The sequence below is a fragment of the Phascolarctos cinereus genome, unplaced genomic scaffold (assembly GCF_003287225.1).
Source record: "Phascolarctos cinereus isolate Bilbo 61053 unplaced genomic scaffold, phaCin_HiC Scaffold_4;HRSCAF=312, whole genome shotgun sequence".
In the NCBI taxonomy this organism is placed as follows: Eukaryota; Metazoa; Chordata; class Mammalia; order Diprotodontia; family Phascolarctidae; genus Phascolarctos; species Phascolarctos cinereus.
Window position 1 is genome coordinate 616599573 of NW_027555847.1, and position 26407 is coordinate 616625979.

Genomic DNA, 26407 nt, shown 5'->3' on the forward strand with positions numbered 1-26407 from the left:
ACTTCTGTGCCTTGTTCCCCCCTTCTTCTTTCCAGTGCCAGAGAGACCCTGCAGAAGTGTGCCCAGGCCTCGACAGCTAGGTTGGCCAAAATACTTCAAGGCCAAAAGCTGTATCCTAGGGAAAGGCAGGCTCTGCTAGTTCTGGGCCAGAGAACTGAGGAAAAAAGGAAGTGGGAGAGGTCACCAGCACAGGATTATCGTGCATGTGGGGAGCTACGGAGCACTCTATCATGCCTGAGGGAAAAAGCACAGCATCCAGAGGGGACCAGTTCTGACCACTCAAAAATCACTTGGGACAGAGATGTAGGCTGGTGAATCAGAAATTCCTATTATGGGAGGAGGCTGTGAGATTTACCCAGAAAACCATAATCAGAAGGGAGGGAGTCAGGAAGGGAGTGATTAAAGGGAAAGGGGTGTGTGTGGGGGAACTGGAAGCATCAAAAATTTCAGGAAGAAGAAAACTAAAAGTCCTAAACATACACAGATCAATCAATAGGAAAAACAATAACAACAGAAAGAAACATAGACTTCAGATCTAGCAATTGAGTTCAGGCATCTATGAAAAAATGCTGCAAAAAAAGGAGAGGAGGGAATGATCTAACATGAGACAGAGAACCCTGTGGAACATGCAATCACAATACACTATTCTTGAGTGCCTTAAAAAAAATGAGAATTTTGAGTGCAGAATTGATGTCCTTCACAACGACATTAATGAGCAGACAGACAAACTGCAATGGCAAGCCTCACCAAGGAAACAGGAGAGAGAACAATAGATTGGGAATGTAAATACACAGAACTAAAGGGCAACCTAGAATAAGGGAAGCAACACACAATAACATTAAAAGAAAATATCCTCACTATGCAAGCAAAATGTACTGAACTTGACAGGAAGGATCATCAGTCTCCCAGAAAAACATGACAGGCAAAACCACCATAATGTAGCAAATAACAGGAAAAGAAAACCTGCCCAAATTGCTAAACATGAAAAACGACATTGCAGTCGAAAGAATTTACAGATCATCTCCAGAATAAAACCCAAGGTTGCGACTCTAAGACACACAGTGGTTAAATTTAACAATTCAATTCAGAAACAATAAGTTCTGAAAGTCATCAGGAGGTGGACCTCCAAATATAAAGGAAGGGAGATTTTAATAGTGGAAGACTATTCTATGCCCACCAAAGAAAAGGAAGAGGGGATGATATGTGTTCTGAAGAGCAGTGGTACTCAGGGTGATCTATCCTGCAATTCTGAGCTTAACCACATAGGACAAAAGATGGACATTCAATAATAGTGAAGATTTTGAAACATTTTTTAGAAAGAAAGCCCGAATGGTGAGATTATTTGCCTCTCAAATACCCCAAATAACAGAAACACAAGAGGTATGAATAAATGTAGACAGCAACAGAGTGACAACAGAAAGACTAGTAAGAGACTTCTTTCTAAATGTACACAAGTATCCTGGGGTGAAGATGGAAATCCGGTAGAGGTAATGGAGAAGAGGCAAGCAGTACTATGGGACAGTACTAAGGGAACTATGGACGGAACTTGGCAGCACCCTGCCTACAGATGAATGCTTCTTTTGTGGGACTTCCTTTAGAACACTGGCAAGTGCAAAAAAGGGGAGGAAGGGAATAGAGAGGAGTAAGTGATATACTAAGGTCAAATCAAAGGCTAGCAATGAGGGGAGAGTGACCTCTTCAGTCTTAGAAAGAGAAGGCCCTACAGGGGGCAGAGGGTGAGAAAGAAAGGAAAAAGTTTGAAAAGGAGAGGGAAAGGAAGGAGACCTTACTTTGGAGGTGGGAAGGAGCACCACTCATGAATGTTCCTATGAGTAAAGAGAGATGGGTGAGGAAAATGAGACCATATGCTGGATTAAGCCTAGAGGATTTAGGACTTGAAAAATATACTTGTCCTGAGGTGGGGGAGTTGGAATCTCTTGGGGTAACTGGCACCTGGAGGAATGAGAGGGCATAAACACAGGGAGGAGATTTCCAGGCAAATGTAGAAAAAAAGGTCAACACGGGAGGGTATAGATCAGTGGTGGGCTGTATAAACAGGGATGTGGTGGGCTGCATAATCAGGGATATGGTGGGCAAGGGCCTTACCTTGAAGAAGTCCTAATTGGCACAGTGGATAGAGTACTTGGCTTGGAGTCGGGACGAAACAAGTTCAAATCTAGCTTCAGACACTATAGTTGTATGACCCTGGGCAAGCCACTTAATCTCTGTTTACCTGAGTTTCCTTATCTATAAATTGGGGATAAAAATAGCATTTCCCTTCCACAGCTGTTGCAAGGCTCAAATGAGATAAGAAGTGTAAATGATGTGTGTAATGAATATCTAGGAGTATGGAAAAATCTATATGAACTAATGCAGAGTAAAGTAAGCAGAGCCCAGAAAATTGTGAGTATGTGTGTGTGTGTGTGTGTGTGTGTGTGTGTGTGTGTGTATATGTAGTAACTACAATAATAAAAAAATGACTCATCAAAAAATAAAAAGCAAATGTTACAAAATTATAAAGATCAAGTAGGGATTAACTGATGAGATATGAGAAGACACTCCCAACCTACTCCTTCGTGGAGGTTAGAGGTCTACAGGTGTTACACATTGATAAATTGTGAAAGTCTTAAAAACGTGCAATTAGCTGTGCTGACTACCCCTTCCCCTTTTTTTCCTCTCCAAAAGTATTATTTGTCTCACACAAAATGGCTCTTTCGGAGAGGGAAAGGGATACTCTGCCAATATAAGAAACAGAAAATATCAATGAAAATTTATATCTTAAAATGCTGCTACAAATATTTGACCCTGCGATTCTGTTTTTTACTTCTTTGGGGTGTATGCTACGTCCAAGGGTATAGACAGTTTAGTTATTTTTCTTGCATAATTCCAAATTGATATCTGGAGTGGTTTCATGGCTCCACCAACAGTATATCAACATGCCTGTGAAAACCTCGGATTTTAAAGACAACATTAATTTATCCAATATTATAATCCTCCTTCAATTAAATCTTCGATAATAACCTTTTTTTTGTAAGATCACTCCTGTGAACTCCATATCCCTCCTTGGGCTCTAGTAGATATAGTATGGAACAAAGAACTGGTCAAAGAGCAGGGGACAGAAGGGATCAAGTGGTGCTGTAGATAGTGCTGGACTTATTTAGCACCAGGAGGACTGAGTTTGAATCCTAACTCTTCATTCACTGATTGTGGGTCCCTAGGCAAGTAATTAAGGGCGGCTAGGTGGCACAGTGAATAGAGTGCCAGGCCTGGAGACAGGAAGACTTATCTGCCTGAGTTCAAATCTGGCCTCAAATACATACTAGCAGTGTGACCCTGGGCAAGTCACTTAACTCTGTCTCAACTGCCTCATCTATAAAATGAGCTGCAGAAGGAAAAAGCAAACCACTCCAGTATCTTTGCCAAGAAAACCCCAAAGAAGGTCATGAAGAGTCTCACACGATTGAACAACAACAGGCAAGTCATTTGACCTAGCTAAATTTCAGTTTCCTTGTATGCAAAACAGCATCTACCTTACTGGGTTACTGTGAGGATCAAATGAGATAATATATGTAAAATGTTTTGTGAACTTTAAAATGCTATAGAAATGCTAGTTATCAGCATTATATTTTATACTACTACTACAACTACCCATGTGACTACTACTACTGACAATAATCATTAGGATCTGTGTACTCCTCAAGGGAGAGGACTGAGGTCTGAATAAACAAGAAATGGATGTATTTTACTTTTATGAAAAAAATGTATCCTAAATTTTCCAATGCTGTTTGAAAAACCATTCCCACCATGGGATGATCCCAACTCCCTTGGCCATTTTAAATTTACAAAGCATTCCTTCCCCTTTATTTTGTGAGCTGTTAGCATGCACTGTTTCATAGCTAGGACAATCCACTCCCACAGGTAGCTGCTGTGATTCAGGTCAGACTGATGACCTCTGTTACAGAGAGAGCCTGGTCAGCTCACTGGGCTAGAACATAATGCTAATGAAATCAAGGTCATAGGTTTGCTCCCGGTATGGGCCAATTAACTTTATTACATTCCAGGGCCCTAAACTCATCTCACAAACACATTTCCTTCACACGTGTGATCAAGTGACTGATGACTGTGGCTATATCAATCAGCACAGGCTTATTAGCAGTGTTGGGAAATGCATCAATAAGCAGTGCAGATCAGGAATATCCTTATACGTGGGAAGTCTCAGTGTCATGAATTCAAATCCAGCCTCAGATACTTACTAGCTGTGTTACCCTGGGCAAGTCACTTAACCCTATTTGCCTCAGTTTACTCATCTGTAAAATGAACTGGAGAAGGAAACCACTCCAGAACCATTGCCAAGAAAACCCCAAATGGGGTCATGAAGAGTCAGACATGACTGAAAAGTGATCGACCAACAAATGTATCTGTATATTTGTGTACATGTCACAGATCCACATGGAACTATTTCTGGCATCAACCTATATGCCACTTATGTCATACAGTGCTGTTCAAAATTCTTTGTTCAGGTGTCATGAATGTAGAAATCTTTATTCTTCCCATTTTTATAGCTGGAAAAACTGAGGTGCAATGTAATTGAGGATTTTTAATTCCCTATCCCAATAAATAATTAGTACAGCAACTGACATTTACATAGCACTTAAAAGTTGGTAAAAGATTTTACAAACATCCTCTTGTTTGTATATCACAACAATCCTGTGCAGAGGGCACTAAAATGATCATAAATGTGGTGAGGCTGTCCTCTACATGTAGCATGGCATGTGGTGCTGTCCTGATGTGTGGCTTGAAGGAAGGCAGAACTGATACCTCTAGCAACAGCTCTTTGCATTAGTTCATATATGTCTTCTCAGGTTTTTCTGAAACCACCCTGGTCATCATTTCTTATAGCACAATAGTATTTCATCACAATCACATACCAAAACTTGTTCTATCGTTCCTCAATTGATGGGCATACCTTCAGTTTCTAATTCTTTATCACTACAAAAAGAGCTTCTATAAATAGTCCTGTTTAAAAATCTCTTTGGGATACACACCGATTTAATGGCCCTCTGAATATAGTTCCAAATTGTTCTCCAGAATGGTCAGATCAGTTCACAACTCCACCAAGAGTGCATTAGTGTACCCATTTTTCCACATCCCTTCTAGCATTGTCATTTTTGAAAGGAGGATGTTGTTTTCTATCTTGACTTCTTCCCACTAAATGATAGTTCTACAATGAACACACATAGCAAGTGGTAAAGAATCCCATTTGTCCATGTCAATAGCAAAACAGAAATCCAAGAAAATATACATAGGAGAATACATGCCAGACAATATAGACTGAAGGAGCTCTCCCATTGGGAGTGGGATAACTCAGCTCAATGGAGACAGAAAGCCTCAGATCTTAGCCAAAGTGGAAATTCTTCAAAGAATCTAGTGTAGCAAACTGGGGATAGGGACATGATGGAGATTGCCAGCTCCTCTCATATTGGCTTCTGCCCAGTTTTTTTCTCCCTTCAGCAACCTTAAGTAGGCTTGGCATCATCCACCATCTCTTTCCAGCCACAAGCCAGAAGAGCCCCAAATAGCCAAAGAGACTGAAGAGACTGATCTCTTTTCTCTACCCATCTTACCAATTCTGCCCAGCCCCCCTCATGCAGCCACAGGGCACTGATATCCACCAATGAGGAGACAGTTCCACACCAATCAGCTTTGGGACTCGGGTTACATAACTTTAAAATTTTTTTTTAATTTTTTTTTTTATGGTGAGGCAATTGGGGTTAAGTAACTTGCCTACAGTCACACAGCTAGGGAGTGTTATGTGCCTGAGGCTGGATTTGAACTCAGGTCCTCCTGACTCCACGGCTGGCGCTCTATAAACTGTGCCAACTATCTGGCCCTTAATAGCCTTTTTATAGATGAAGAAACTGACTGGGGAGAGTTAAAACGATTGATTGCTTGTGGCTGCACAGGAAGTAAGTTTCAAAGATGGGATCTGAACCCAAGGCTTCCTGATTTCTTTTTCTTTTTAAATTACATTTTATTTTCAGTTATGAATTCTTTCTCATCTCCACTTCCTTCCTCAGAGAAACCAAGAAAACAAAACATATTACAAACACGTAGCGTAAAGCAAAAACAAATTTCTGTGTTGGTCATGTTAAAAAGAAAAAAAAGAACTATGCCTCTATCTCCACACCAAGTCCATCACCTCCCTTTCTGGAGGTGAACAGCAGTGTTTTATCCTGTGTCCTCTGGCATTACGGTCTGTTACGGTATTGATCAAAGTTTCTAAGTCTTGCAGAGTTGCTTATCCTTATAATATTTGTTATTGTATAAATTGTTCTTCTGGGGCTGCTCACTTCAACTTGCAGCAGTTCATACCAGTCTTGCCCAGTTTCTCTGCATCCATCACTGGTTGATTTCTAAAGCACTTGCACCTCCTATCTGTAGTTGAAGGCCACTGGAAGCCCGATGGAAGCTGCTCTATTAACTTTCTTCTTTTTTAAAAGTTGTTTTATTAGACATTTATATTTTTTAAAAAAAGGAGGGAAAATGTGCATACCCTTTGATCCAGCAATAGCACTTCTAGGGCTATATGCCAAAGAGATCAAACAAACGGGAAAAGGACCCACATGTACAAAAATATACATATCAGCTCTTTTTGTGGTGGCAAAGAATTGGAAATTGAGAGGATGCCCATCCATTGGGGAATGGCTGAGCAAGTTGTGGTATATGAATGTAATGGAATACTATTGTGCTATAAGAAATGATGAACAGCCTGACTTCAGAAAAACCTGGAAAGACTTATATAGTCTGATGCTGAATGAAGTGAACAGAACCAAGAGGACTTTGTACACAATAACAGCCACGTTATGCAATGACTAAGATTGTTAAACTGAACCTTTCTCAGCATTATGAGGATCTAAGACATTTCCAGAGGCCTCGGGATGGATGATGCTGTTCACATCCAAAGAAAGAACTATGGAAGTCGAAAGCTATCATTTATTTTTACCTTCTGTTGAGTTTTGTTTCATCTTTCTGATGGTTCCTCGTATTGGTTTTAATTTTTACTTACAACTTCACTAATGTGAAAATATGTTTAATGGGTATGTAAATGTAAAGCCTATATCAGAATGTGTGCCGTCTTGGGGAGGGTAGGGGGGAGGAAAAGGGAGAAAAATTTTCAACTCAAAAGCATATGGAAAAAATTAAAAAAATTAAATTAAAAATAAACAAATAAAAAAAGGAGGGAAGAGGTGCAGGTCTGGGTGCTGGCCATCCCCTATTGGTAATGGAGCTCCAGATTCTTTCTGTCGTGGATTTCATGGTCCCCCAGGGTCATGCGGTCCTTGAACACCGTGTACCACTTCTTTAGGACAATCTAATTCCAATGTGTGCCCATATGAGCCATCCCCTATGGAGTCTTCAGGGCTGCACTTCACACGGACTTTCTTGCCCGGCCTGTCCTTGCACACAACCTCGATCATGGTTCCCGGACACCCTCAGCCACCAGCAGCTGTCGCTCTGACCTCACTGTGCATGCGCTTTCAAGGCTTCCTACTTTCAAGTCAAACCTAGCATCCACTACACCAAGTGTCAAATACTCAACCATATGTATCCTCCAATACCCCCGTTGTAACACAAACAAGATTAAAATATATTTTGTAAATACATAACAAAAAAATAAAAATACAAGAGAATATAGATAATGTTGATATGTGGTTTTCTGAGTATATGGCTCACTGGGAACCCGATTTCTATTTGGTTTGACAATACTCCTGTATGTTATACACCCTATCTAATGGTTAAACACTGGCTATTGAATGGCGTCTCCATCTTTTCCTCTGGTTGTGGCCAGGTACCCTACTTGTTGAACCCGAGTAGTGACACATTCACGGCTAAAGTAGTTGCTGATCTGGATGGCCAAACAAAGATAGAGAAAATGAGGTCAGTTCAAGAAAGATAAAGATGGACAGGAATCTGCTCTGCAGTCGGACAAATTTGTTGCTTTGGAAATAATTCCAGGAAACCAGAGGGCTTGGCTGTGTTTCTAAGCTTGAGCATTTAAGCAGATTTATGGAGTGTTCTCATTGGCTAATACAATAAAAAAACCTTCTCTTACACGTGAAAGCAGAACATGAATATTATTACAATATTGTCTTTGCCACTGGTTAGAAACTACCAGAGAAGCATGGTGGCAAAAGTGGGCACCACACAGATATAAACAGTACTGCCAAGGTGAGGGGGATGGGAAAGAGGGAAGGATTCAGAGACAGAGACACACAGGGAGAGATAGAGAGAGGGAGGGAAGGAGAGAGGGGGAAGGGATAGGGAAGGAGGAGAGGAGAAGGAAGAAGGGGGGGAGGGAGGGAGGGGGAGAGAGAGAGAGAGAGATTCTAGAAGTCTGGAGAAAAGAATACTTTGGGGAAATACCATAGCTCTCTTCAGGTATTAGAAGGAATGTCACATAGAAGAGGGATTGGATTTGTTCTGACTGGCCCTAGAGAGCGGAACAAGAAGCAAGACTTGGAAGGTCCAGAAACACAGATTTAAGATTGATATAAGGGGGGGAAAGTCCTACTAAGCAGATATATCTAAATATGGAACTGGTCGCCTCGGGAGGCAGGGGCTTCTCTCTCACTAGAGGTTAAATGATCACTTGGCAGAGATGCTATAGAAAGAACTGTTTAGGCCTAGTTGAAGGAGATGGCGTTTGAGGTCTCTTCCAACCCTCAGCTTCTATGACCATAATTGGGATATAAGGGGACAAGCATCTAGTTTCTCATTCAGTCCAATGTGGCAGAGGCCATGGGGGCTAAAGCTGTGACCCTCCCTTCCTCTTTGGAAACTGTCCTGCAGTAGGGATCTTTTCCACTCACTCCAGTAATTTCATTGCATCTCCTCAGCCTTCTACTACATTCATCCTTACCTATCCCTGTTTCCTGATAAGTAAGGAGAGAAGAAACACTAATGCCAGGAAAAGCCTATCAGGGACAGGCAATAGGGCTTTGCAATTTTGCTCCAGTTTCTTAAAAAACACTGACATGTTTTCTTCTTACAACACCTTCCTTTCCAAACATTACTCTCCCCTCCTTTACTATCCCAGAAAGTCATCCTCCAAGAACAGGAGTTGGGTGTAAGGTGAGACAACTAGATAGTATAGTGAATAGAGCACTGGCCCTGAGGTCACAAAGACCTCAGTTCAGATCTGCCCCTAGTCACTAATTAGTTGTGGGACCCTGGGTATTTCAACTAATTTGTCTGCTTCATTTTCCTCATCTGTAAAATGGAGATAATAGTACCTACCCTCCCAGTGTTTTTGTGAAGATAAAAATGAGATAATATTTGTAAAGACTTTTGCAAGCCTTAAACCACTATGTAAATGCTAAGTGTATTTATCATTAACAAAGAATAAAAGAGAGAAGAAAATTAGTCTGACATTGTCACAACAGTAATAGCTAGCACTTACACAGTACGCGAAGATTTGCAAAAGCTTTACAAATATTTACTCATGTTATCCTTACAACTAACCTGTGAGGGAGGTGCTGTTATTATCTCCATTTTACAGATGAGGAAACCGAGGCAGGCAGCGGTTAAGTAACTTGCTCAGGGTCACACAACTAATATCTGAGGCTGAATTTGAATTCAGGATTCCCGACTTCAGATCCACCTACCTGCCTCAAGGTAAGGTTCTGTAACCATAGTCTCCCCACCTGCAGAGGAGGAAAGGGTAGAGTTGCATTTTCACAACTCTTTTTCAGGGGTATGCTAAGTCTAATATATTTTTTAAAAATTTAATAATCTCCTAATTGCTTTCCCCAGTCTCTCCTTTCTCCAATCCATCTTTTAGACACAGCTGTCAAAAATAATATCCATAAGTGCAGGAAGGGTCTGACTGACCATTTCTTTCTCCTGAGCTCAGAAACCTTCTTTTACTGCCTTTTGCCTCTAGGATAAAATAAAAGCACCTCGGCCTGGTGCTTAAGGCCCTTCACAATCTGGCTCCCACCTACCTTTCCAGTATTATTTCACCTTATTCCACTTCAGGCTAGCTCTTTCCCCAAATCTGTCATGTGATCTCTCACTTCTTTGCATTGAACGCACCAATTCTTATGGTGAGAATGCATCCATCCCTCCCTCGTCTCCAGCCTCTCAGACTTGTTCTCTTCCTCCTCAACTCTGCTCAGGCCCCACCTCTTTCATAAAGCCATCCCTCATTTCCCCATTCCTCTAGTTGTCTGTGCTTACATCCTCCTTAAATTACCCTGTATTTCCTTATCTATACCATCCTTTCCAGTGGAATAGAGAAAAGGGAAGCATGGAATCTGGGGCTGATAATCACATAAATTTCACTTGGTAATTCCCCTCTGCTAGATTGTCAGCTCCTTGAGGGCACTGTCAATTTTGTTGCTGACTATAGCACAGTATCTTGTAAATAGTAGGTACTTCACACAGCTTTGCTGAAATGAATTGAATAAAAGTAAGATAAATCAGAGAATTTTAGAAGGAGGAAATTATTCCCTCCAGGCCCACCTGTTAATTATATTCTCCAGATGAGCTAAAGATTCATCTTGTTTAGGAACTGCTAGCATGAAGTCTGGAAGCCTAAAGATACCAGCCAATCACCAAACACCAGACCTAGAAAAGACCTCAAGGTCAGCCAGTCATCTCTGCAGTTCCTGGCAAGGATGCCAGAGGAACCTTCCAAAATGAATACATCTCTATTTTCTCTTACCTGCCAGCATCTCAAAGGAGCCAACACTTGGGTACTCACTTGATCCCAATTAGAAATGATTATCCTTTCACTGGAGCACTTTTTTCAGTGTAGAGAAAAAAAGGTGTTAATGTAAATTATCCTGCGGTTGCAGTCAGTTATTTACTGCCTTGATAGGAATAGATGCACTGATTCTTCACCAGTCTTGGGGAAAAGCCTGTCAGATAAGTTTAGATTATTGGCTGAAAATATTCCGGAGCTGATGATGTTAATAGGAGGAAATAGTAATAATATAAATTCCCATAAGAAATATAAATTCAGAAAGAAATCATATTATAGTGCCTTTCCAATGGACTGAAAATGCAGTTCTGAACAATTTTTAGCCCTCTCTGGAAGGACTACACAGCTCTTAATTAGTAAATTAAAGGTTAAATACAGTCTAAAAAATCCATGTTCCTTGCTGCATGTATATTTAAAAAGATACTTCCTGGCTTAGAAACAACAAAATGTTGTTTTAAAAAGGCTTCTTTGTCGCTGTTTTTTTTTCCTTTAAGCCACTGGAAACATCCAATAATCTCTACTCTTGAACCACTGAGCAGATTGTTTTTAAACAAAACCTGATACTAAAAAAATGTAGATTCTATGTCAAAGATTTATGATACCATAAACAACCTTCAACGTCTCTTCTGCTTTTGATGGGTAGACCAAGGATTGAAATACCTTTGATTTTATTTGTCAGCAACTGGGTGCATTGTTGTTTATCTATTCCCTGTTAATCTAATGTAGCTAGGTGTGCAGCCCAGCAGGCGCGAGTATCTTGTTGTTTTATTAATTACAGAGAAGCACATTACATGGCTATTGGCAAACCCCCTCTTCCCCAGTTAACCTACTCATGAGCACCACAGCCAAACAGACAGAGTTCATATGCTGACAAGATTAAAGGTTGGACAAGCTGGTAACTGCACAAGATTGCAACTGAATCAATGACTCCTAAAACAGCCAATAAGTCAGAAAAATTCCAAAGTGAAATCAGTATTTTAAAAAAGATATTCCATTAACTTCTCTGCCCTAGGAAGTTCTGTATTCCCTAAAATTTTATGTCTTATGACTCCCATTAGTAGACTTGCTTTTAAAATCAGTTATTTCTGTGTAGCTTCTTTATTTTCCAAAATGTAATCTCATCCACGAATACTTACTAGGCCACCCCAGCCCCAATCTAAAAGTGTTCTGTCCCTGTTCAAATTTTTTTCTAGACTACTCTTTCTAGGTCCATTCTCTTTCCTAATCACATTCTACCCTGTATTACAATTATTTGCATACGACCATGAGCTCTTTTGAAGGCAAAGACTTGCGAGCATTTAAAAAAATCTCTGTATCCTTGAGCCTACTAGTTTCTTGATCCTTCATAAAGTCTTTTTGATTTGTTTATTTTCTCCATTAATTAAAATGAAAACACCGTTGGTTTTTCAAGCAAATTAAAGGACACAAGGCCTATAGCTGGACCAGAAGTTTCTAGGGAAACCAAAGTACCCTAGAAATTAGATTAGGCTTTATAATGGCAGGTAGACATTGAAAACTGAAGTAATATTCTGTGCTAAGAGCTTTGAGGTCAGCCTGAGACCTATTCTAGGCCTCAGAGGGCCTAGATTGTGAGTTACCTGAGGGCGAGGATTATCTTCTTCCTTCCTTTGAATTCCCAGCATTTAACACATAGTAGGCACTTAATAAATGTTTACTCACTGACTGGCAATGGGCTTATGGAGAAAACTTTGGTGAACTGGGAATTTATTTTTTAGTGCTATCTGTATGTAGAGCACCTGCTTGTGGTCATGGGATAAGATATACGGGAATGGAATATGGAATGCTTACTATTGATAAGATTACAGTTATCCCTTCCACATTGTCAGGGTTAGGGACCTGGCATCTCCGTGATCTGCAAAATCTGGGTAAAACTTTTAGGCCCTGCCTTCATACCAGAGAAGAAGTCCAAATTATTATGGTATTAAAAGATAAAATATGTTGGTATGTTGATTAATTACAGAGAAGCACATGACATGGCTATTGGCAAACCTCCTGTCCCCAGTTATCCTACTCATGAGCACAACAGCCACACACAGACAGAGTTCATATGCTGACCAGATTAAAGGTTGGACAAGCTGGCAACTGCACAGGACTTTAATTGAATCAATGACTCCTAAAACAGCCAATAAGTCAAAAAAACTTCCAAAGTGAAATCAGTATTTTAAAAAGTGTTTTCCATGCACTTCTCCACCCTAAAATTTTATGTCTTGTGACTCCCTTAGCATTATATATATATATCTTTTATGCATTTCTGAGTTTCTTAACTTTTTCTGTGTCATCTGTGGCTTCCACAAAACTCCCCCCAAATTCCCATTTAATTTCTTATGCGGACCCATGATATATCGAAACTGTGATGGGGAAAGTGACAATGTGGAAGGGATAGCTGTATAATTCAACTGGAAAGCTGGACCATGCAGATATGAAAATAACTTAAAACATTTATATAGCAACACAAGCATAAATTAATCTAATGTAACCTGGGCATACTGCTCACTGATTCCTAATTTTGACTTTGTGACCTGGTAAAGTGACTCCATGACTCCTTGACATCTTTTAAAAGCAGGACATTGGAGAGAATGCATTATTGGAAAAGGAGGTAGATTGGTCAAGTGGGAAGGAAAGTTAGTAGATGAATAACACAAGGACTACACTGGTACCTAAGAGATATGGAAAAAAAAAGAACAGGAAAATTTGTCATGCTTTGGTTATAATCTTCTATGGAAGATTTATGGAAAATAATGAACAGGAAGCATAAAAGATGAGAAGGTGTGGGCAGGACTTATGAATGGAGGGAATAAACACCAGCAAAATCACATATTCATCTAACTATCATAACTGTAAGGGTATTCCAATTATCTCAAAGGCTATAATACAGTTGTATGCAAAAATTTAAAACAAAATGAATTCTAATTAACTTTAATTAAACATAAATAAATAAACACCATATTGTATTTCTGGTGACTGGGGAGAAGTGGGTGTTAGTAAAGCAAACAAATATAAGGTGTTACAGTTCCAAAACAGTTTGGAATCATGATATTAGTAGCATGGTTTAATCAGAGAGATACTTTTTTTTGGGGGGGGGAGGGAATGATTAAAAGAAGGTACATAGAATGACTAAAAAAAAGGGCAAAATGGAAAGCATGGTTACGTGTGTATATGTAATATATACACGTATGCATGAATATAAGATAACACATGTTTATGTAGGTGTGTGTGTATATATGTGTATGTGCCTGTGTGTATAAATCTCTCCACACACAGACACACATACACACATATATATACATAGACATAGCATGAACTGTAAAAGCTGTGATGTTGCAGTTAGAGAAACAGCTGTGATTTCAATTATTTCATTGATACAGGAAATTCTCACATGAAAAAACTCCTAAAAGTTCAGGTGGACACCTTCTCTTATAACCTTAAAGAACTGTTTATAGCACTCAGTGGTTAGAAGACTTGTTCAGAATCACACATCAAGTGTGAATCAAGAGGAAGGACTTGAAAACAGGTCTTCTTTGCTCTATCCTTCTTATACTAATATAATTTTTCATTGAAATGATAGTATATTAATCAGGATTGATTAGAAATAAAATAGATGATGAATTAAGATTTAAAGAAATTTAACAATTCAGATTGGTACGTTTTCTTTACTGCTATTAATTGCTATTTAACTAAATTATCTGGTATAAGCTATTAATAGATATACGAAAAAATGCTCTAACTTACTAGTAATTAGAAAAATGCAAATTTAAACAACACTGAGGTACTCCATCATACCCATTAGGTTGCCTAAGATGACAAAAAAGGAAAGGTACAAATGCTGGAGGGGATGTGGGAAAACAGGAAACACTAATGTACTATTGGTGGAGTTATGAACTAGTCTAACCATTCTGAAAACCAATTTGGAACTATGGTCAAAAAACTATTAAACTCTGCATACCCTTTGACTTAACAATTCCTCTATTAGGTCTATACTCCAAAGCAATCAAAGACATAAGGGAAAGGACCTATAAGTACAAAACTATTTATAGCAGTTTTCTTTTTAGTGGCAAAGAACTGGAAACTAAGGGCATGCCCATCTATTGGGAAAAGGATGAACAAATGATGATATAGGAATATGATGGAATAATATTATACTATTAGAATTTATGAAGATGATGGTTTCAGAAAAGTTCGGGAAGACTTACATGATGATGCAAACTGAAGTAAGCAGAATGAGAAGAACAATACACACACACACACACACACACACACACACACGTATATATAATAGCAATACTGTAAAGACAAACAACTTTGAAAGACTTAAGAAATGATCAACGCAATGACCAACCACAATTACAAAGAACTCATGATGAAACATGTCACACACCCCCAGCTAGAGAGATGGTTGACTCAGAGTGCAGATTGAAGCATATTTCCTTTTCTTTTCTTTCCTTCCTCCCTTTCTTCCCTCCCTCTTTTTTCTATCTTTCTTTCTTTTTCTTCTCCTCCTCCTCTTCCTTCTCTTTTGGAACATAGCTAATACAGGAATTTATTTTGCCCAACTACAGTATACTGGTAATGGGTTTTATTGTTCTTGACTTCTCAATGAAGGAAGGAAGGGAGAGAGAGACAGAATTTGCAAATAAAAAAACTGAATGAATTTCCCTCTTTCCTCAAATCTGGTATTCTCTGACCTACATAAAAAAACAACAACTTCCTTTCTTCTTATAGTCAAAGGTCTTCTAGGGTCAGCATCAAAAGAAATGGCAGTATTTTTGTATCAGGTATGATTTTCCCTTTAAAATAACTTGCAGATAAGGTTCCCATCTACTTGCAAATTTGCCAGGGCAAAATTTGATCTGCAGAGCTTTGGATATAAATTCTAAAGCTCAGCAGAGGGTCTCTGTTTAATGTCTACATTATACAGGCAGGGTCATCTCCAATCATACTGATTTATATATCTTGCCACTGCACCCAGATGACTCTGGAGGAGAAAGTGAGGCTGGTGACTTTGCACAGTCCTCCCTCACTTAAATCCAATCCACCTGCAAGTCACAGCATCGCTTTTGTGATATCATGGTCCTCTTCAAGAAGGAAGGGGAAACAACAACAACAACAACAACAATAACAACAACATTTCCAATTTATCCAGTATGTAGTTTGATTGTACTTCAGCTATTTGTATATTGCCTCCCCACTGGACTGTGAGGACCTTGAGGTCTTTGGCTTTTCTTTTTCTTCGTAAGTGCCTGGCATTTTGTAGGCACTTTATAAATGTTTACTGACTAAATAACTGAGACACCACAGTTTTCTTCATTTTCAGATGGTCCAAATTTTAGCCTTTTATCATCCTGTCCATCCTACATAGACATCTGCATCTTATTAATATCTTTCTTATTGCACAATCCCTGCCTAAGTTGACTCCCCCATCCCACACTGATACTACCAGATGCAGCTGCTACTTACTACACCCAGGGTTGAAGAACCTTCCCTCCTGTGCTTTCCTTTAACAACCAGCCAGCTGACTTCCTTTCTTTTTTATGTCATTCCCTCAAATTCGCCTTATACCTGTTCCCTCTACGTATACTCTTTCTAGTTGTACTACTAGTGGTGGAGCCATCTCCAGTCAACCTGATACGTATCTTGCCACTGGACCAGACAGCTCTGAAGAAGGTGAGGCTGGTGACTTTGTACAGCCCTCCTTCACTTAAATCACCTGCAAGTTATGGCATTAGCTTCTTAATGTCATGGTCCACTTTGAGAATGAAAGACAAACAACAACAATAATATTATACAGGCAGGGCACATCTAATGGTTTAATTTGGTTGAAGCAAAGGGGGAGAAATCAGGGAGGAAATTCAAGAGATGTAATCATTGACGGAGGCTCTGGAATGCTTAGATAAGAAATATCATAGTAGAGTAGAGAGAAAAAGAGTGCTCAAGTTATTGTCAAAGGACCTGGATTTGAACCTCAGCTGTGACATTTGCTACTGGTGTGATGCTGGGTGAGTCACTTAAACTCTTTCAGTCTGCTCATTTATGAAAAACATTGAGGAACCAGAGGGGCAGATTTTTTGGGGGTTCCATTTCAGCTCTAATCCTATCTTTCAGATTTAATAAAATTGGCAACAAACCCAAATACTTTTATGTAGGAACACAGGATGATCAGATAAGATGCTGCCATAGTAATCCTGAGATAAGTAAGGCAAGAACGATAAAATAATAATAACACCCAATTATGTTAGCTTCAAGGTTTCCACAGTGCTTTTCCCACAGAGACCTTGTAAAACAGGAAAATAAGGGTTTATAAACAGGACTGAGGTCCTGGCTGCCAAGATTCAATCAATGAACAAGTACTTACTAAATGCCTACACGCGCCACAGTCCTGTGCTAGACTACAAAGACAAAAACTGAACAGTCTCTGCTCTCCAGAAATTTACATTTGATTGAGGGGAACGACATATACACATAGAAATAAATGTGAAATATGCATCGAGTGAATACAAGTCAAGCACAAAGTAATTTTTTTTGAGGGAGGCACTAACATAGTTGGGGGTGATTGGGAAAAGTGTCATATAGGACACATGGCTCTGAAGGAAGGTAGAGCATCTATAAGGCAGAGGCATGGTTTATTGATTGGGTGAGGTGAGAAGAAAATGTATTCTAGAAACAGGGGGTAGGGTGGGGCAACTTTTGGAAAGGCATGGAAGTAAGAGTGTCGTATGGGGTAGCAAGGAGGACACTTTGGCTGGACTGAAGGGTCTATGAGGAGAAGTAATGTATAATAAGTCTTGAAAGGTAGGCTGAAGGCAGAAGGATTTTAAATGCCAACTGTGAAAACCAAAAAGAAGGAATGGTTTGAAAGATACTATGGAGTAAGAAATCCAACCAGAACAACAGCACCATGAACTTGGTTATGCATAATGGAAGTCAAAAGCTAAAAGCATAAAATTCTTTAAGATTGTGATCATGTAAACTGGGATGGTAGTGCTACTAATAGACAGTAAAAATGGGTATCTTCTGGTTCGAGGGGCTGGGGGTGGGAGGAGTGAGGGTAAACCTAAGCTCATTTTCCAACAAGTTAAATATCAGAAATGAGTAGGACGTGCTGGAGAGGAGCTATTTTGAAAAGTTTGCTTTCAACCCACATTAAATGAGTTGGACTAATCAACAACATTGTATGTTCTGAGAGCTCATCATAGTGAGGAGGTAAACCATAATGCAAGTAAGAATTTCCATGTAACAGGGAAGAAAATTCATAAACACACACAATTACTACACTTTGAAGTGGCAATTCACTTAAAAGATCTCATAACTAAGGAAATGAAAATTATTGGTGAAACAGCACCACCAGTCTTCAGTCTTTTGTGTCAAGTGGTTAAAAAAAACTGGAGGCTTCTAAAATCATGGAAATTTACCTTGCCTTACTCCATTTGGACTTTGAAAAGAAGGATAATTCTTTCCCTACGTATAGAAATCCTTCTAAAATGTGGTAAACACTTTCTTCCCAAGTAGAACTTTAAAAAGGAAAGTAAAAATAAGCTTCTTAACTTACTAAAACAGAGAAGACTGAACATTCAAACAGGATACTCATATTTAATGTTACTAAAAGCAGAGAAATAAACACTAGTAAGAATAGGGCAAGCATCTCCTGGAGCTAAAACTATAGTTATCCCTTCCACATCATGAGGATTAGGGGCGTGGTGCCCTCATGATCTGGAAAATCTGCACAAAATTTTTTGGTCCTCCCTTCATACCGGATAAGAAGTCTGAATTATTATGGTATTAAAAGATAAAATATGCTGATATTATACAAAAATATGCATATATTTTATACATTCCTGAGCTTCTAAACTTTTTCTGTATCATCTGCTGGCCTTTTGCTGTTGTCTGCAGCTTCTGCAACACTCCCCCAAAATGCCCATTTAATTTCTCCTGCCAACCCACAACGTATCAAAACCACAATGGGGAAAGTCAAGATGTGAAAGGGCTAACAGTATATTCCCTCACTGGCAATGAATTTCAGCACAGCAACTTCTCTCTAGAAAGGTGATCAATTAGTGAATCAATCAATGGACTTTCATTACATGGTTATGTATGTAGAGCTCTGCATTAGGTGGGCATGATTTAAAGTTGAAGAAATGAAAGACAGATGATGTTATGACAAAACATTGTCCCTGCCTTCAAGAAGCTTCCAGAATAGAAGCAGAATGAGAAATCAACTTATGAACAATATTATATGATGAAAGCATTAGAAAGTTAGAAATATAAAGTGATATATAAGCTGTGGTTGGAAGGTCATTACTGAAAATTTAAAAGCATGCTGATGACATGCAAATGGCTTTTGCAGAATCACAGAATCTCAGACTTGGAAGGGACTTCAGAGTGATCAAATCCAACCCCTACCTCAAGGAGAATCTGTTCTCTCTTTTATAACATACTGGATAAGTGCTAAGTCATTCAGTGTTTCCTTGAAGACTTCCAGCGAAGGGCAGCCTATTTCTTACCAAGGTGTCCCAGTTCACTTTTGGATAATTCTACTTGTTAGGTAGTTTTTTTCCTGGCACCAAACTTAAATTCACTTCTTTGCAACTTTCACCCAATACTTCTATTTTTACATTGTGATAACTTATTATTGATTACAATAAACATTATTGATTATAGTGTGCGATAAAAAAGTAGCTAGAACAAACTGGATGGAATCTTTTACAAGATTAATTAAAGTAGTCCTTCCTATCTGACATTACTTTAGGTTTAAAGTTTTCTTGTGTTTTCCTTCTTCAACTTAATTCAATAAACATTTATCATGTTCTTATCATTAAAGCACTTTGTTAGACCTAGGGGCATATATAAGTGGATCCAGAAGTCACTGCCCTCAATAAATTAAGAGGGAGATGCAACACACACATAAGTGATATAATAATGATGATAATAACACTGATACAGTGCTTTGAGCTTTGCAAAATACTTTATATATACTAGTTCATCTGAGCCTCACAACAACCCTATGAAGTTGGTACTCTTATTATTTTACCAGTGAAGAAACTGAGGTTAAGAGTAGTTAAGTAACTTGCTGAGGCTCATGCAGATAGTATGTATCTGAGCTCAGATCTTCTGTACTCCAACCCAGTGTTCCATCTATCTTCTACATTTCTACAATGGATAGGGGCTATGCTTATTACCAGTGAAGATTAGTACCTGTCTGTATAACTTATAGGAGCTTGCCTAGGATACTGAGAGACGAAGTATCTTGCCCATAGTGACACCAGTATGTGTCAGAGGAGGGATATGCATTCAGGACTTTCAGATTCTTCTGAAGTTAACTTTCTATCTGTTATGTCCTGCTGCCTCTATAAGCACATTGTAGAGTTACAATCAGAATTCTTTGAGGAGTTATTTCCAGCTTCATGAAGGAGATGGTTCTAAGGCTGGGATGTTGTTTAATAGGTGGAGGGGAGTATGAGATTACAATCCAGACCCAGGCAGCACAGAAACATACGTGGATAAGCATTGAACTGGAAGGCTTGACTGATGTGGTCACACATCAATGTAGCAACGTCACAGAAATGAGGGAAAACTTTCATAGAAAATGAAATTATAGCTCGATATCAGGAAAAACTTCCGATATAAACCTCTTAAGTATCTTCCTCAGTTGTCTCAGGAGATGGTATCTTTTCCCATCTCAGAGGCAATTCAAACAGTGAATGGATGATGACTTCCCTGACGAGAATCCTGTTCAAGTACAGGTTGGACTTGGTGGATTCCTTCCTATTTGGAGATTTTATGAAATGTTCTGGAGGCCAGGAACCACGTATGGTGTAGTGCATAGTATACTAAGATTACTCAATAAACAGTATTGCAAATGGTAGAGCGCAATACTTGAAATTAGAAGATATGGTTTCAAGTCTCAGATCCAATACTTATTGACTATGTGGCATAGGGCAAGTCTCTCAATTTCTCTGACTCTCTTCGCTTTTCATCTATAAAAGAGAGTTAATAATACTTGTACCTTTGTGAGGCTGCTATGAGGATAAAACAAATCAAGGTATGTATGAATGTAAATGGTTATAAATGACTACTTCTTTCTCTAATGCTTGTTCATGTGTTGTATTCAAGAACAACTCCACAGAGCTGGAAAAAGAATGAATTCCTCACAACCTTTACTTAAATAAAAACCACCGGAAAAGGTAAATACAGAGTATAATCTCAAAACATGGTAATTAGGATACTTAATAAAAATGGCAAGAACAACCATGTTCTCTTACTGGAAGCACACTCTGACTCTTTGGCTCCTTCCCCTAATTGTCTCGTTTATCCAGAACCTCATTTTAAGGAAAGCACCCAAGCCATCCATGTCTTCACTCCCCTCTGGGCTCCTTTCCTGACTCTGGATTTTTTCTACTATGCCCCTCAAGTGGATACTTTCTCCCCACCCAATATCTCACTTTTAAATATCCTTTTATGTTAAATATATCTAAATGTAAACTCCTTGAGGCCAGGGACCAGTTTTCCCTCTGCTTGCATATGTATTCTCAGTACTTATACTCCCTGGCACATACTATGCATTTAATAAATGTTTGCTGATTCTCTTAGGTCAGATCTTTTTCCCTTGTGCATAGTTTTAAAAAACTGAAATATATTCAAGTAACACGGGTGCAAAACAATAAAATCAAGGGAAATACTGAAGTTCGATTCTATTACTTCTGTAACTGCTTGCTACAAAAAAGGTTGTGGAGGCCATATTGCCCCACTAATCTGTTTGGACACTTTTCCTTGCTGAGAATAATGTGCAGTACACAGGCACGAAGAGTTTAAATTGAGTTACCAATGACATTCACATGTCTGTTCTTTCTGCCTTGTTCCTCAATCTGGTTAAGTACCAACTTCTGCACTGGTGAATGGTGGTATTTAGTTGTGGGAAAGTGTCATAGCCAATTTGACAATTTATTAATCACAAAACAACAATAAACCTCTAGCTTCTACACTTCAAAAAAATAAATTTTTGCTGAATTAATCATCATTATCATAAATAATGTCGATAATGGAGAAGAAGAGGCACAGAGGATAAAGACTTGGCCTCCAGTTAGGAGGACTCCTGTCTGACATGTACCACTGGTACATGTCTTAACACCCCAGGGAAATAAAATCACATGTTGCAGAGCAGGTGTTTATTTGCCTTTGGAGAGGGGAATTCTCCAAACTGGCTTTCCCTCTACTGATGAAATCATACCTCTGGCAAAATAAACAAAAAACAAATTCATCAACCACCCAACTAAGCAAACAATAATAATAGCTCAGAAAAGCAGCACGCCATATTGGATTGAGTGGTTTTGAAGGTTCAAAGACTTGTCTGTAGCACATATTTTTTCAGAAGCATGGGCAAGTACACCACTTAGTATACCAGGTAACTCTATAAGACACTGAAGTCTCCCGGAGGCTTCTCTTTTCACTACATTGCATCAACCACCATTCTCTGGGATCACTTTTACTAGAGGCTTCTCTCTGCCTTACTATAAATACAAATATTATGTTCAATGGCTACTGAAAAAAATTCCCCAGCTGGCTTCCCTCTGCCATTTGGTATGCTTTCAGGTCACTTCCCTCCACTCTCAGTTTCTGTATACACAAGAAATGAAAATGAACTTTAATACTGCTTATACAAAACATAATTAGCAAAGTAAATTTGCTGGAAAAATATCATATTGCACTGTTTAATATGATTAACTGTTAATACACAGACACACCTCATTTTACGTAATAGATGTTTTCCTATGAACTTTTGTGTAAATGAAAGTTTTGTAAACAGAAGCATTTAAAATGCACTAGGGGAGTGTTTTCTCTAAAGATATCTGGCAGTAAATTTTTTTTTTTTTAAAAAAGCAATGAACTTCTTTGGTAATGGGACTCAACAATTCCTCATTTGGAAAATTTTGATTTTTGTATGTGTTGATTTTCTTTAAATTAGCACATCTCTCAACATGTATATTTAAGCTAGAAACTAAGCTCATGAAATCACAAGGTAACCCCATTATCCTTTGCCTCTTACTGAAGCAACTCTGTCCTTGGGTATTTAGAATTCCATTTGTATTTGGGTATACCAAATTTCTTTTCTTCCTAGAACCTATAGTCACAACAAGGAATTATTAATACTGTCTGAGGCAGAATCAGGTGGGGAGGAAGCAATGATGGTACCCCAGAGGACAGACTAATGTAAATGCAGTCATATTGGGGAACAAGTTGGGCCAGTCTCCTAGAGTCCGGCTAACCCAAAGTGGTGAGTGATTGTGCCACTGATAGTGCGGCTTAGTTGAGGGCCACGTAGTGAGGTCTTCAAGCATCCCATTCTACCTCACGGTATGAAAAAGATGGCAGAAGCTTCACAGGGGAAACACTATTTCCTTACCAGGGGAAACTCCCTACCGACTTCTCAAAGAAGCCAAAGCCTAGGCTGTCCTGCACTACTTATGGCTTTGCATTAGCCCCACTTCATCTGACTGAGTGAACAAAAGAATTTGTAGCAACTGTATAAAGTGCTCTCCACCTCCTCCACCAAAAAAGAGGGAAAAGTTCCCCTGAAGAGACACCCAAGAACTCCCTAAAAGCACTAAGAAAGGAAAGGCAGAACAGATTTTTTTAAATGTTTATTTTAGATCCCATTAGGCCTATTCCAATTTGTTTTGCCCCTGGTCACATGTATTTTGGGGTTGCATTACTAAGGCATTAGACTTTCTTCAAATAATTAACAACTTGAGAGTGGACTTTCTTAGTCATTTGATAATTTTTTTTTTCTGGCTTCACAATGAGAACTTTCGAAGATGTTGAATACTCAACCTTTACCCCAGAAATAATTTCCATTTGAGGAAGTACCCAGGTTAGCCTTTCCAAACTTTGCTCAGACCCAGAAGGATTTTTAACTACACTCTGTCTCAGAGACATTCTCATCATGCAATGCCTCTGCCTCAAAAGTCTTCTTCTCTTAGTGGTGTTCATCTCCAGAACCTCCATCTGAGGAAGCAGCCATACCCCAGCCATGCTCACTTCAAAACTGGTTCAGCTCATTAATCCCCACATGGCTTTACTGCCTTGCCCTTTTTCGCTTCCTTTTCTAGTTTTTCAGTTTCCTTTGTGGGGCAGAGGCTGTCATTTGTATTTATATTCTAGTACTTGTATTCTCAGTGCTCAGCACAGTTCCTGGCACATGTTAAGTAAATGTGCATTCTCATTCTCTCTCTCTCTCTCTCTCTCTCTCTCTCTCTCTCTCTCTCTCTCTCTCTCTCTCTCTCTCTCTCTCTCTCTCCCCCTCCCTCCCTCCCTCCCCCCCCTCCTCCCTCAGAGGTTTGTTTTTTTAAGTATTTCCATCCCTTATGCACATAGCCTCATGGCTTGTCAAACCAACTCTAAGATGAAAGTAAGCCCTTCATGTGCATGAGCAATATTTCCTTTATTTGTTCATAATAAATTATGTTTTAGGCTTGAAAGTCTGATTTATGACCCTCCATTCCCATCTCCATTCAATGGGCAAACAGCACATGCTTCCCAGATTAGACTCTAAACAACTCACTGCATTTAATTATGAAGCCGTAAGTAACTGAGAGAAGTTGAGAGAGGAGATGAAAATCACATGCCTACAGAAAGAAATAATTTAGTATTATAGAAAACCATTGAAATTAGAGATGGAAAAGGCCTATTAGGTCATCTGTCAAAGGAAGTGCATGTATCTGACACAGAGATTTAATATGCCAGAGATGTAGGGTCACCCAAAGTGCCTACAATTTCTTCCTAGACTGGAGGAACTCAAAGAGAGTAGTTAGGGAGCAGGGTCTTTAATCAAAGCAAAGTCTTTATAGATCAAAATACCAGAGAAAAATTTGTAAGATGCAGAGAAGCAGCAAATGGAGAAATCATACCGAAACATCTAGGAGAGGAAACTATTTGAAAGTTTGAGATAAAAATACAAGTCACGTACAAGATCCATTCTGGAAAAAAAAACAGTGGAGAGCTTCGATTTTTATAAAGGTAATATCATAGCCAACAAAGTTAGATGAGTCAAAGGATGGAGAATGTGCATAGAAGCCCAACCTTTCATCTGTGGAATGTCACTTTACCCTGAGAAATCTTCTGTCCTGTTTTTCTAACAAAAAGCAGTACTAGAACATAGCATATTCTTGCGGAAGAAAAACTGAAACTCAGGACTGGAAGAGCCCTGTATTTATAATGTCAATATAGATCAGATTCAGCCTAATAACTTCAGAATTTTTTTTTCACTTTACCATAGGGCAAAATCATCTTAAGCAAACAGTGTAGTTTTCTGGGAAAATGGGAAAAAAAGGTAACACTAATGCCTTTGTTGATACTGGCAACTTTTTAGAGAGATAAGACAAATCAGAAGCCAATGAATCAAAGTGAACATGGTGAACGTTCTGTGAAATTTATCAAGGGTCAATACCCATATGGCCCGTGGTGTGAATCAGGTTCAAAATTTATCTGGAGAGTGAGTATTTCTCTTATACAAACAGTAGAGCTAATACCTGCTAGTGCATGGAATTCTGTATGTTCCTTCATGCTCATCCATAAATGTCTCTCAAAAAAACCTAAGCAAGTCTAAAATGATTCTAAGGATTTAACAGCAAGTCGCTGTTCCAACTGAGCTAACTCGAAGGAAGAGAGTGTTTGTGAGCAGAAAGCAAGTCACAACTTTATTGGCCTTGGTTAAACAAAGCTTGACTTGCTGTGTGATGCTTCACAATAAATTATTTTTCAAATTGAGAAACAAGACCTTACAAAACTGTAATTTGTGGTTGTGTGAAGTCAATGATATATCAATAAAAAGTATAAAAGATTAATATCCAACAGCAGAGTAGTAAAAAGACCACTAGATTTGAAGTCAGAGGGACCTAGGTTCAAATCATAACTTTAATATTTAGTATCTATATGACCTTGGGCAAGTCACTCCAGTTCTCTGGGCCTCAGTTTACTGACTTGTAAAATGAGGTGTAGACTCAGTAATCTGTTCTAGCTCTAGAACTAATAATTTCAATGTCTATCAGTTGGGATAAATATAGATTTCATTGATTTTTAAAAGCTACTAGGATAAAACTGAAGGAAGAGATCTTGGGAAAGAAGAATTCAACTGTACCAGTCTAGTTTTAAGATAGTCCTCATATCTCTGAGAAACAGTTGTCAGCTTACAGAAAGCTGTATTCAGGAGGATCACCATGAAAATTCTTCACTGTAAGGAGGGTGTCATTTCATTAGGACTGGGTTGTCTTTATAATGTGAAAATATTTGCTTTATATTTGCTCTGTCCATGCCTACCAAACAGGGATATAGAAACTGCCATCCTGGATCAGACCCTTGACCCATCCACTCCAGGATTCTGTGGCCAAAGCACAAAGAAAATGTACTGCAAGAAAGTCTGCTCGCAGAATTTTGGAGTGGAAGGGATCTCAGTGGCTATCTAGGTAAACCCATATCTGAAAAAGAAGCTCCATTATAACCAACACAATAAGTTGTCAACCCAGCTTTGCTTGAAGACTTCCAATGCAGGGAAGGGGTACTAACACTTCTGAGTCAACTTATTTTACTTTTGGATAGTGCTAATTTTTTTAGGAAGTTTTCCTGGGGTCAAGTTTA

The 26407-nt window shown here is 38.9% G+C and overlaps 1 protein-coding gene and 1 pseudogene across 2 annotated transcripts in view; both read right to left on the bottom strand.

The window, feature by feature from the left end:
* The window catches only part of SAMD12 (sterile alpha motif domain containing 12), a 514242-nt gene that overhangs the window by 196144 nt on the left and 291691 nt on the right, over nucleotides 1–26407 (bottom strand). The window lies entirely within an intron of this gene.
* Nucleotides 7274–7631, bottom strand: LOC110200305 (ubiquitin-like protein 5 pseudogene; annotated as a pseudogene).